General features: G+C 53.9%; 2 protein-coding genes across 2 annotated transcripts in view; one reads left to right on the top strand and one right to left on the bottom strand.

Moving 5' to 3' along the window:
• ROBO4 (roundabout guidance receptor 4) overlaps window positions 1–12,211 on the bottom strand; it is a 381,615-nt gene that overhangs the window by 73,682 nt on the left and 295,722 nt on the right. The window lies entirely within an intron of this gene.
• The window catches only part of ROBO3 (roundabout guidance receptor 3), a 216,354-nt gene that overhangs the window by 1,115 nt on the left and 203,028 nt on the right, over window positions 1–12,211 (top strand). The window lies entirely within an intron of this gene.

The following is a 12,211-nucleotide window of genomic DNA, read 5'->3' as shown; positions in this document are numbered from 1 at the left end:
GAGCGTGTCGAGGCTGTCCCGGGTCAGCGGCCGGTGCGGGGGAGACGTGCGAGGCTGTCTCCGGACGTCAGCGGCCCGGGGGCGGGGGGAGCGTGCGAAGGCCTGTCCCGGTGTTCGCAGCACGTGTGCGAGCGCCTGTCCCTGCCACCGGCGTGTGCGCGTCTCTCGTAACGGCGTCGTTGTTTCCCGGTTTCTACTTCTCTTTGGGATCTCAATCTTCGGGCAGCCTCCGGGGACTCTGCCCCACCATCCGACTAGCATGTGGAGGCCCCAAGGAATTGCAAAGTCCCATTTTCAAAGGTGATTAGGGCACTTAGAGAAGCCTTTTATTATTATTCATAAAAGCACTGCAGGTTCGCTGGTCCCTTTTGAAAAATGGGACTTCGGGCGCTGGGTCACTTAGACACGTTTGATTAAAATGTCCCCCCCCCCCCCCCGCGCCGCCCCAGGATAACACCGAAAGGGAGCATCGCTGTGGGAGGGGGGCTCTCCAGGCGAGAGCGGAGCTGTCCCGGCTGTGACAGTGGTGCCAGGAGCGGTTTGTTGTGCCACTAATTGTTGGGGTGTATTTATGAAATGGGTGCGCTGTGGGAGTGGGGCGCCCAGAGAGCCTCTTGCAGGGGAGTGGATGGCCGGGCGGATCAGTTGGGTTTGTTCCCCTGTACGGAGGGTGATACGGCCGGCCAGCGCCCTCTGGTAGCCAACGGTGGTAAATAACTTGCGCCCGATTTTTCCTCCTGGTCTGTATAACTTTGCAACTCAGAAGCGGTGCGCGCCAAACTAGTTCCTAGGGGCGAGCGAAGCCCGGGGTGACGGCCCTCGGCGCTGCTCAGAACCGCGATGCTACACTGGTAGATGGTGTGTAAATGCCTTGGATCGACCGTTTGCATTTTGCAAATCCAGACCGCAGGTTTGTTGAATCTGATCTGGTGCAGGGACAGATAAACGGTGCCTGTTTGGTCTCCAACCTATGACATACAAATGTCTTCCCCGACCTCCTGGCCTGGTTCATTGATGCCATGGAGATTAACTATGTCCAGGTGAGCTGCTTACAGCACCCTGTGCCTGAATGCTCTGGGGGTAGCCACACACCTGTGCTCTCCTTCCTGCTGCTCTGAAGTGATTTCAGGTCTGTTGAACAATAACATCAGCAGCCTGCACTGTCCCCATGCCCCAGGCCCTTCAGCATAGCTCCAGGTAGGTGAGCGCCCTGCACTGTTCCTGTAGAATCTTTCAGGGCTGCAGCAGGGCTGCCCCGACCTCCTGGTCCTGCTGTGTCCCACTCCCATCCCTAGTGGACCTCTCACCCGTCCAGTAAGCAGTGTCTCTCCAGGGCATTGGGCTGTCATTCGGAGCTGACCTGGGCAGAATATGGGACTCTCTTGCCCAGGAAAGGACCAGGAGCCCTGGGCTGATATCACATATCCCTGGACCTGACAGGTTTGACTCCCAGTTCTTCCTCCTCCGTTTGGTGTATTTTCCATAAAGCCCTCATGCTCTGGGGCAGCTGTGGGGGGAGATGATGGTGTTCCTCATGATCTGGAGGTTCTCAGCCTCACTGAAGGTCCTTCAGCTCACTGGGGGACACTCGAAAGGCTTTATGTTCCCTGCCCATCACAGCTGTGACACTGAGGCATTATCCCCGCTCCTCTAACCGCCCCCCCCAATCCAGCTAGCCAGAGACCCTGTCAATGTAAATAACACACAGTGCTTCTCAATGTGGTGCATTCACGTGTCTTTTGAAATAGCAACTCCCTGGCTCACAGGAGCTGGGACAGCTGTGCTGCTCAGCAGGAGCTGAAATGCTGTGGCCCCAGCATCCAGCTCCGCAGCGATTTATCCATTTACTGGAAGTAATTAAGTGGGGCGGGGGTGAGAGAGAGAGGAGGAATTCTTCCCCTTCTTGAAAGAAGCTGTCAGTTTGCACTGGTGCATCTCGCGGGGAGCCAGCCTCCTAGAAAGCCCCAGCTTTTACTGGAAAGGCTTTAATTGCTCTGAACAAGGAGCGAGGAACGGGGGCGGAGTGTCAGCCCTTCATGGCTATGTAAGTACCAGCTGGGAAATACTGTGTGACCGCTATCCACTGCATTGCCCATTGTACCAAAGTAGGTTAACACAGACGTGTAGATCCTACTCAGAACTTTGATGCTCTTCAAGTGCCACTGGAAACTTGACTTTTGGGAGAGATTACAGTGATGGGGATGCAGGTAAAGGGGGGATTTTATCCAGCCTGGCCAATCAGAGGGGTAGGAACAATAGCCGTCAGTGGGCTCTTTTCTCATTGGAAGCGCCACTAAAGAGTGTTTGGACCTTGGAGGAGAATGGTCACCGCTCCTGCTTACACACGGTCCCCTGCCCTGCACCTGCCGTTCAGGATGCCTTTTCCTCTTCCACTGATTACTGGGGAGGTGTATACTGGGCATGGGCCCTTTATCCATTTTCTCCCCCAGTGTGAGCATCCAGCTGCATCAGACCGATGAGCCTAGGGCCCTGGGCCAACCTGGGTATTCCACAGCTGCTGAGTCTGTCACTGATTCCACTTCTGGCCCCAACACGAAATTCCACTAATTGTTTTCCTAAAAAAACCCTGGACCTGATCCTCGGTGTCGGTGAGCATAAATCAGCACATTGACTTCAGTGCTACTGCGGTGATCTACACCAGCCGAGGCTCTGCAAACCGGCTCTAAGCAATGCAGTGTGACCTGCTTGAGCCAGCAGCCAGCCAGAAACAACAGGTGTGAGCAGTGTGACTAGACCAGGGGTGAAAGCAACTCACAGGACTTACCAGTACGGCCGGAGTCCTGGGTGGGATGGCCTCATCTGGAAGAGGCAGGGCCTCAAGATTTAAAACCCTGAGGCACCAGCTGTGGCTGGGAGTCCCAGGGTTTAAATCACCCAGAGGGGTCCCAGCTGCAGAGGTGACTGGTAGCCCCCAGGGCGAACTAAAGGGCCCAAGACTCCAGCCGCCATGGAGCACCAGGGCCTTTAAATGCTGGCCCCAGCCTGCCTACCCTTTAAATCCCTGCCGCAGAAGCTGATACGGTCTGGCACGGCGTACTGGCTCTTGCCAGTACACCATACTGGACCGTACCAGCTTACTTTCACCTCTGGACTAGACCCATCCCTTTCAGGTTGCTGGGGTGTTAACGCTGCAGCCCAGGGATATTAGTGGTGAGCTTTACACTCTCAGCTGTTTCACTGATGGCCTTTAAGCAGTGACACAGCCAGTTTTCTTCCACAATCCCAGATGACCTCCCCAGGCTGCCCCTGCCCAGCGGCTTAAACTTGCTGTTTCTGCCGTGCAGTTAATGTCTTTAAGGACCGAAATGGGTTTGTTATCTTTGAGTTTAGTTTAATCAGGAGTTGTTCAAGAATGTAGCTTTTTGGACCTCTAGTAAATCAATCAAGGAAGAAGGCCGGACGGGTTAAAAAGCTGACCTGGTTTAGAGGGGAAGTCAAGGCAAACACACACACACACACACACCAAATGGAAGAAGGGAGAAGTCAGTAGTAATAAATATAAATCAGAAGCTGGGAATTGTAGAAAATTGATAAAGGAAGCAAGGGGACAGAAGCAGAACTCTATGCCCAGCAGAGTTATGGATGATAATGAGCTTTTAAAATATGTTAGGAACAAAAAGAGTCCTGATAATGGCATTGGTCCCTTACTAGATGGAAATATAGAATTACTAGTAATTCAGAAAAGGCAGAAGTGTTCAGCAAATCCAGATAACTTGCATCCAAGAGTTTAAAAAAAAAAAAGCTGTCTGAGAAACTTGCTGGACCATTCATGTGGATTTTTTTATAAGTCTTGGAACACTGGACAAGTTCGAGAAGACTGGAGGAAAAATAATGTGTCAATATTCAAAAAGGGTAAACAGGATGACCTAGGTAATTCTAGGCCTGTCAGTCTGATATGGATCCTGGGCGAGATAATGGAGCAGTTGATACAGGACTTGATTATTAAAGAAGGGTTATATAATTGATGCCAATCAACATGGGTTTATGGAAAATAGATCGTGTCAAACTAAGTTGGTCTCTTTTTCTGATGAGATTATAAGTTAGGTTGATAAAGGTAATAGTGTTGATGTAATATACGTAGGCTTCTGACTTGGAACTGCATAACATTTTGATTAATAAAACTAGAACAATATAAAATTAATATGGCACACATTAAATGGATTAAAAACTGGCTAACTGATAGGTCTCAAAATTTAACTATAAATGAGGAATCATTGAATGGGTGTGTTTCAAGTGGGGTTTCGCAGGGATTGATTCTTGGCCCTACGCTATTTAACATTTTTATTAATGTCCCAGAAGAAAACATAAAATCATCACTGATAAAGTCTGCAGATGGCCCAAAAATTGGGGGAGTGGTAAATAATGAAGAGGACAGCTCACTGAGACAGAGTGATTTGGATCTCTTGGGAATCTGGGCGCAAGCCAACAGTCTGTGGTTTAATGTGGCTAAATGTAAATGTATTGGAACAAAGAATGTAGGCCATAATTATAGGATGGGGGACTCAGTAACCCTGAAAAAGATTTGGGGGTCACAATGGATAATCAACTGAGCATGAACTCCCAGTGTGATATTGTGGCCATTTATAAAACAGGGGAATCTCTAGGGTAGGAGGGGAGAGGGTTTTTAACCTCTGTATTTGGCACTGGTACGCCGGCTACTGGAATACTGTTTCCAGTTCTGGTGCCCCCAGTTCAAGAAGGATGTTGATAAGTTGGAGAAGGTTCAGAGAAGAGCCATGAGAATGATTAAAGGATCGGAAAACGTGTTCTTGGCGCCACACTGCTGCGGATCTGAGAAGGTGCCCAGGGAGGGTGCAGGGGTCTGCCTGGCTTTGAGGAGAGCAGGCTTGCTCCCAGTGCAGCCAGGTGACCTGTTCTGTTGCAGGCAGGATGTTGTAATGAAGAGTATTTCTTCCATCGCCTTGGAAACTGCTTCCCTCCTGCTGGCGCCTCTCGGCAGGAGGCGGCTAATCAGAAGGCCCCATGCTGAGCCGCCTTTGCAGCCCTGTCACGCGGAACTTGCACTGATGCCGCCCAGATTACGACTGCACGTCACAGAGGTGAGGGCCAGGCGGGTGACATCAGACATCAGGCCTATTGGCCTGGGAGGCCAGAGGCTAGCAGCACGTGGGCTGCCTTCTACCAGCTTTGTGTGCATGGATCAGGGGGACATGAGGGAGGCGCTGAGCATACTGGATGGAAACTCCCACGTTTCCCGCCTCAGGAGGTCTAATCAGGGCTGCGGGAATTGGAGAGCCAGGGCAGCAGCCAAGGGGTGTGTGTGCCAGCGGGGAGGAGTGATTCCCGGCCATCTGCAATGCACCTAAGGGCATGAATGTGTCACAGTTGCCCCAGGCCCCATTAGGGAGCTGCACTGGGGGACCCCTGGCAGAGATTCTCTAAATCATCCACTTCTGAAAACCAAACTCCTGGGCTGTCAACTGGCCCCCATGTGTCTACCCCACAATTCCAGCACCGACAGCCTGCGGCTTGGCCCTAACTGAGGGCAGGGGGAGCTGTCGGTCTTTCTGTTAAAATAGCTAACTGTCTGAGAGCCAGGTCTGCAAAGAGAACAAACTGTTCTCTGTTCCTGCAGGGGCAGAAAAGGGTTAATGTTCAAACTAGGGTAAGGGGAAGCCGCTGACCTGCCCTGGAGAAATGAACTGAGCTGCTAGGCCTGGGCTCAGCCAGAAGCTGGTTGTCTGCTGCTGAAGAGCATCAGAACTGACCAGTCCTGGGGAGAGAAGAAGAATGGGTCCCGTGATGTATGGTCCATCCCCTAGGAATCCCTGAGTCAATTCCCTGCTCTGCCACAGACTCCCTTTGTGGCCTTGGGCAAGGCTTTTAATCTGTCTGCACTCAGCTCCCCCTCTGCACGGTGGGGACAATGGCCTTGCCCTGCCCCACAGGGTTTGTGTAATGGTTGTGAGGTGATGGGGGGCTGTGAATGTACCACTTATGCTCTGGTGACAGCTTGGATTGCCAGGGGAGGCAGATGTGATTTCTCTTCTTGGCTCCATCCCTGCATGGTCTAGGACAAGCCACTGCCCCTCTCTGGGCAACTGATCCCCATGTGAACAGCACGCCTGGTGAGGGCCAGTTTAATTAGTGTCTAAGGTGCTCTGAGATCTCTGGAGGGACATCCCCAATGACAGTGAGCCTTGGGGAGTTAATTTCTGTGCCCTTATGGAGAGGAGCAGGGTTTGCTTGACAAGCTGAAGCTGGGGGGGAATTGTTGTTTTCCTTTGTGGGGGAAGGACGGTTTTATCTCCAGCAGGGAGCAGATGCTGGTTTGACATGCAGCAAGAAAGCAGGGCGGGAGCCCGGATCTCTCCAGCATCCTCTGTGCTGGACACTGATGCAAAGAAACTGTTTCACCTCTTAACAGTGTCCTGATCCTCCTTAACTGTGCCCTTTGTCCCTAGCTGTCCAGTGCCCGCAGGCTCTCTTGCGTGTTTCTTGCTTCTGATAGAGATTTTCTTGTCTGCTCATTTTTGTCTTTTGGTGATTTGCTGGTCAGATTCCCTGTTACATCCTAATTTCCACCTTTCATTTCCCCCTGGCCAGTGATCCAGAACTCAGGGCACGTGCCTTTGGTCGTCTGATTAGTGACCCCAGAGCTTGATCTCTGGGTTTGGCTCTTCAGCCTCACATGTAACCCAGCAGGTGTGTCTCTGGTCTACATGCCTCCTTGTGAGTTTGGTGGGTGAGTGTGTTTGTGCCTCCAGGACTCGGGGACGAGTCCTTATGTCACTTTCATACTAGACTCAAGTTTTTAATTCCCTCACTTTTGCCTTCAGGACTTTCTGACGAGCCTCCTCCTGTTCTGGAGTCGTGTGGCTCCTGACTACACTGGTCCCTTCCTCCCCCATCCCTGCTGAGCTTAGACCTTGGCTGCATGAGGAAATGAGGTTGGTCTGGACCAAGTCACTCGGGATGTGTAGAGTCCACACCCCTGAGCGACACAGTTAAATTGACTTCACCCCTGGTGTAGACAGGGAGAATTCCCCATCGCCCTAACCATCACCTCTTGGGGGAGTGCAGCGGGAGCATGTCAAGTGTAGACCAGCCCTTAGTTATGCTGTGGGAACTGATCTTTAGTGGCTCAACAATTGTCACCTCTTGAACCAACTCCTCTGTGCAGCTCTTAGGCCTGAGTTGCGTGTCTCCTGCCTGCTCTGGAGAGCTGTTCCAAGGGGCAATCCTTTAAAGTGTCAAGCAGCTGTTTCTCCATCTCCTGTCCTGCTGTGAGGTTCGACCCCTGTATAGGTGCTGTGTGAACTCCTCCTCCATTGCTATCACTTTATTCAACTCTGCCTCCAATCTCTCCAGTGTTGCAGCCTCAGTCTCCGGTCCTTGGTTTGCAGGCTGGCAGTACAAGCCCACTGCGGTATTTCAATTCCTAGGACTTGGGATTTGCCTTCCTACAGACTCTCTAATGAAATTCCATTTGGATCCCACAGTAGAGTCTATGGAAACGTCAAGGTACAGTGCTAGCCGCCCCCTTCCCCCCCCAACCCCCCAAACAACCTGTCCCTGGGATAGTTCATAGCCAGGTATTGCAGTTCCCACTGAAGTTTGTCATTCAGGGGTGCAGCCTGCTGCAGTCTGGTGGGGAGGTGTTTATGGGGTTGTGTTAATAAAGGAAATGCTGAGTTAGGAACAGCAGCGCAGCGCCCCCAGCAGTCAGCCTCCACATTCTCCTGGCATGGAGAAGGAGTTGGATTAGCCCTGGGGGCACTGCCAGGAACATAGGCTGATAAATCTCTGCTTCCAGGGAGATGAGGGGCTGTTATCCCCCAGCACACGCTGGCCCGTGGGCCAGCCCCACTGGCGCATAGATCAGCTAGGCTGGGGCAGAAAGAGCCAGGAGGCAGGCACAGCACCCCTGGGGCAGTTTTGGGGTTTCCTGCTCTGCTATGTGAGGGCAGAGTATTGACAATGGGTCAGATCCTCACCTAGTGTTAATCAGGCTCCCGCAGTGTTTGCTGTGTTGCTTTATGCCTGGTGGGATCTGGCCCTATATGCCCCTCCGTAGGGCTGGCTGCATGGGACTCAGCTAGCCCAGTGACGAGGCTGGGCAGGAACCAAGATCGACAGAAGAGAAAGTCAATGGATTTGGGGGATTAGCTGCCATGGCAGGGCTCCTTCCATGGGAGCTGGCAGCTTCCCTCAGCAGCAGAGGGGTTAATGGGCTGCTGGTCAGGTGCTGATGCTGTGCCATGGGGGGTCTGTGGTGGCTCAGTGTGGGGCACAGGTGTGCCTGAGGCCAGGCCTCTCTGACCTGGCCGAGCAGGTCCGTGTCCCCTCTGAAGGGCCTGTTAGTGAGAGGCTGCTGGGGCACTGGGCTCGGCAGCCGGATTACAGCCCCCTTCCCTGGTGAACTTTCTCACTAATTAGCTCCAGCAGCGGGAGTGGAGCTGAGATGGCGCTTGGCTGGCGGGGGTGAGGAGACAGCAGGGCTGAGGGGGAGCACCAGTCCCTAGCACGTGCAGCGCGCTGGGCCTGGCTTTGAACAAGGACCCTGCAGGGGCTGCCTTTGCCCAGGGTTGTGCTGTCTGCTCCGCTCTGGGGGCTGAGGTGCCAGGGTAACACTGCTCATCACTGCCCCACCTGGGCTGGTGCCTGCCCTGCCGGGGTCTGGAGCAGGTGTGTGCAGTGCCAGGGGGTGAAAATCACATCAGGCTCTGAAAACCAGGAAAGTGACTGAAAACTGCCAGCTTGGAAATGCCAACGCAGAGCTCATTCCTCTGGGGCTGTGAGCTCGCTGGGCTCCAGCTTCACGTCCCAGCCACCAGGGCTAAAACATATTAAAGTTTGAAATGGAAGCCAGGGTTCTCCCAGCATCTCCTGACTCCAGATGGATGGATCTAGGCTGTTCTCAGTGGTGGCAGATGACAGAACAAGGAGCAATGGTCTCAAGTTGCAGTGGAGGAGGTTTAGGTTGGATATTAGGAAACACTATTTCACTAGGAGGGTGGTGAAACACTGGAATGGGTTACCTAGGGAGGTGGTGGAATCTCCTTCCTTAGAGGTTTTAAGGTCAGGCTTGACAGAGCTCTGGCTGGGATGATTTAGTTGGGAACTGGTCCTGCTTTGAGCAGGGGGTTGGACTAGATGACCTCCTGAGGTCCCTTCCAACCCTGATATTCTATGGCACCGGGCGTCTCAGCCTGGCCTCACTGCTGCACTCCGGGGCACAGAGGAAGAGCCCAGCTCCCCAGAGTGCTGGGGGTGGAGGCCCCCAATCTAGGCTGGGCTGTGCTTCCCACCGGCACTCCCTGGGATCTGCATGCTGGACTGTGACTGCAAGCCCCTTTTCCTGCAGCTGGACTCCTGGCAGTGCCCCCCAGTGGGGAGCCAGCCTGGGCACAGAGGCACAGCTCAGCCACATCTGCAAGCGGAAGCACTGGGCTGGGCCAGTCAGGGCTGAGGTTAACACTAATGCAGCCTCATAAAAGTGCCTGTCCCACTGGGACCGAGCCAGGAGCCTCACTCTTCCCTGCCCTCATGTCAGCCCCGCCCCACTCCTTACCCTGTTCCCCACCCCCAGCAGTCCCTGGCTGAGCCCAGGAGCTGCTGGCCAGACTGCAGGGTTAGGGGTGTCGCAGCGGGAGTGAGGGGAGAGGTGGGGGGTTCTGGGGAGAGGAGGGGGCAGTAGGGGGCACTTGGGCCCACAGGACACAGGTGGTGGTGTGGGGGTCTGGGTGGGGCAGAGGCCTGTCCCTTGCTCTAGGGGCTGCAGACATCTACGGGACCAGGGGCTCTTACACTGACACCTGCCCATGGCCCCCATAGATGTCTGGGGCCAGGCTCTCTCCTACTGCATCTCATGGGGATCAGCTGCGATAATGTGACCAGAGACTAAGTGTGAAAAAATGGCATGGGGGTGGGGGGTAATAGGTGCCTCTATAAGCCAAAGCCCTGGATAGTGGGACTGTCCCTATAAAATCAGGACATCTGGTCACCCTAAGCTGCAGTGACAGCTCATCTTGGTGCTGTGAGCAGGGGGTGGGTTTCGCTTCCCCAGACAAAGAGCTGAGCCTCCCCCACAGCACATGACACTCATTCCCTGTGAGGAGAACCCAGCTGGACTCTAGGGGCACCTCAGCAGCAGCCCCCCAACTCGTCCCCCAGGGGAGCCTGGCTGGGCCCATGCAGGTGCCCCCAGTGGGTGGAGCTTGGGCAAATACTGTCCTTTATGTTTGCAGTCCCCACCCGATCTGGGACAGCCCCTGAACCCACGTCACTAGGGCTGCATGAATGCCCAGCGGCTGCGGTGATAAGAGTTGTAGCAATGTGTCTGTGACATAACCCTGGAGGATCAAACATTCATTGCTCCAGCCAGCTTCTGGGCTGCACATCCACTGTGGGGTGCACCATGCCCCACAGGAATGGGCCTTTGCTGCCAGGTGTCAGCTTTGCCAAGCAGTGTCCTCTCAGGAGGGGGCGTTGAGACCCTCGCTTACCAGCCCCATCCTGTCCCACCCACAGCATTTCCTGTGCTGGAAATGGGACCTGGAGCCTGGATTCCTTTGGAAGAGGAGGAGTGTGTGTGTTGTGTGTGTGTGAGCACGCACGTGAGTGGTGTGCGTGGATGAGCACACTTGTATGTATATGTGAGTGAAAGCACACGAGTGTGAGCATGCATGTGATTGGTGCCTGTGTGAGCGTGCATATGTGTGATGGGTGCATGTGTATGAGTGTAGGGTGACCAGACAGCAAGTGTGAAAAATCAGGATGGGGGTGGCGGGTAATAGGAGCCTATATAAGAAAAAGATCCCAAAATCGGGACTGTCCCTATAAAATCAGGACATCTGGTCACCCTAGCATGTGCGTCTGCATCTGTCCCTCTGAGCCCAGGTCACTTTAAAGGGACCTGAGAGAAGGGAGCAGTCACCATTGCCATAGCCGGGGAGGTATGTTGGGTAAGGGTGACACCCAGTGGCCATTTGGGGTAATTACAGCACCCTGTTCGACTATATTGGGAATGCTGCGCTGGGATAGGACACTGACCCCACGAAATCCATCAGGCTGCCTCATTCTGTCCGTCCATTTGTCTATTTCAAAGGAAACCCCACTGACTCAAAGGGCAGGTTTGTGATACCCCAGTGGGGCCTGGCTGCTCCCCCTTTGCCTAACTCTCCGGCAGGCCTGCAGGACGCCAGCTACTGCCAGTGTTACCCCCGCAGCATTCAGACCCATCAGCCGGGACACAAACCACAAGGCTGCCAGCAGATGGTCAGGGCTGGCCTCGCTCTCTTGGCCTTTCAGTGTCTGAGCCCTCAGGCCACACTGCATCACCTTTACAAGCTTTTCTCCACAATCACAACGGCTTTTTCTAGTGGAAGCCAAGAATTTCCTATAGTCCCATGATTCCAGGAGCTGGGGCCTTAAGAGAAAGGCCAAATGGCACATGACTCATGATACAGCAAGGGGAGTTGGTGACATGGCTGTTGACTGAAGTGTCCCCTCTTTGGAGAGCATGTTTGGCTGCCCCCCGTCTCTGCTCCCTTCCCCAGCTCACCCCAGGGCCCTTTGCTTCCCACTTCTGAGGTAGGTGGCTGAGCATATTGGGCAGCTCCCCTCTGCAAAGCACCTCTCTCTTCTGGGCCCTGCAAGCTCTGCAGCCAGAGTTTCCATACGGCCCTGCTCACCCTGGGATCAAAAGTCCAAGGATGGAGTGCAGATTCCCAGAAAACCTTGAACTAATGAGAACTGTCTCTTTAAGAAGCAGGAAGACTGGCCCAGTGGTTAAGGTGTTGAGCTGGGAGACCAGGCCTGTCTGTGCCTCAGTTCCCTCTGTGTGCAGCCGAGAAGACAGCACAGCCCTTTTGCACTGGCTGTGAGGATAAATCCAGCAGTGACTGTGAGGTGCACACACTACAGCAGTGGGGGTCATGTCACTAGAGCCCTAGAAATCCACGGATAACTGCTTTATATCTGCGGGTATCCGCATCCACAGATGCGAATATCCACAGATCACTTTTGCGGATTGGATGTAGATACAAATTTTGCCACTGCCTCTGAGACATAAGCACAGGGTGTGGCACTTCCTGAAGAGGGGGCTTGAGGCCATGAGCAGGGGGTGGCCATGCCTGTGTGCACTCAGATCCCCACTGTCACACTTTCTCGGGGGGCCCAGGACTGAGTCACTTGTTACTCCTTCCCCCAGTGAGAGAGAGAGACT

This window comes from Chelonoidis abingdonii, chromosome 18 (assembly GCF_003597395.2).
Source record: "Chelonoidis abingdonii isolate Lonesome George chromosome 18, CheloAbing_2.0, whole genome shotgun sequence".
In the NCBI taxonomy this organism is placed as follows: Eukaryota; Metazoa; Chordata; order Testudines; family Testudinidae; genus Chelonoidis; species Chelonoidis abingdonii.
Note: the sequence above shows the minus strand (reverse complement) of the source record. Positions and strands in the feature narration are given on the sequence as shown.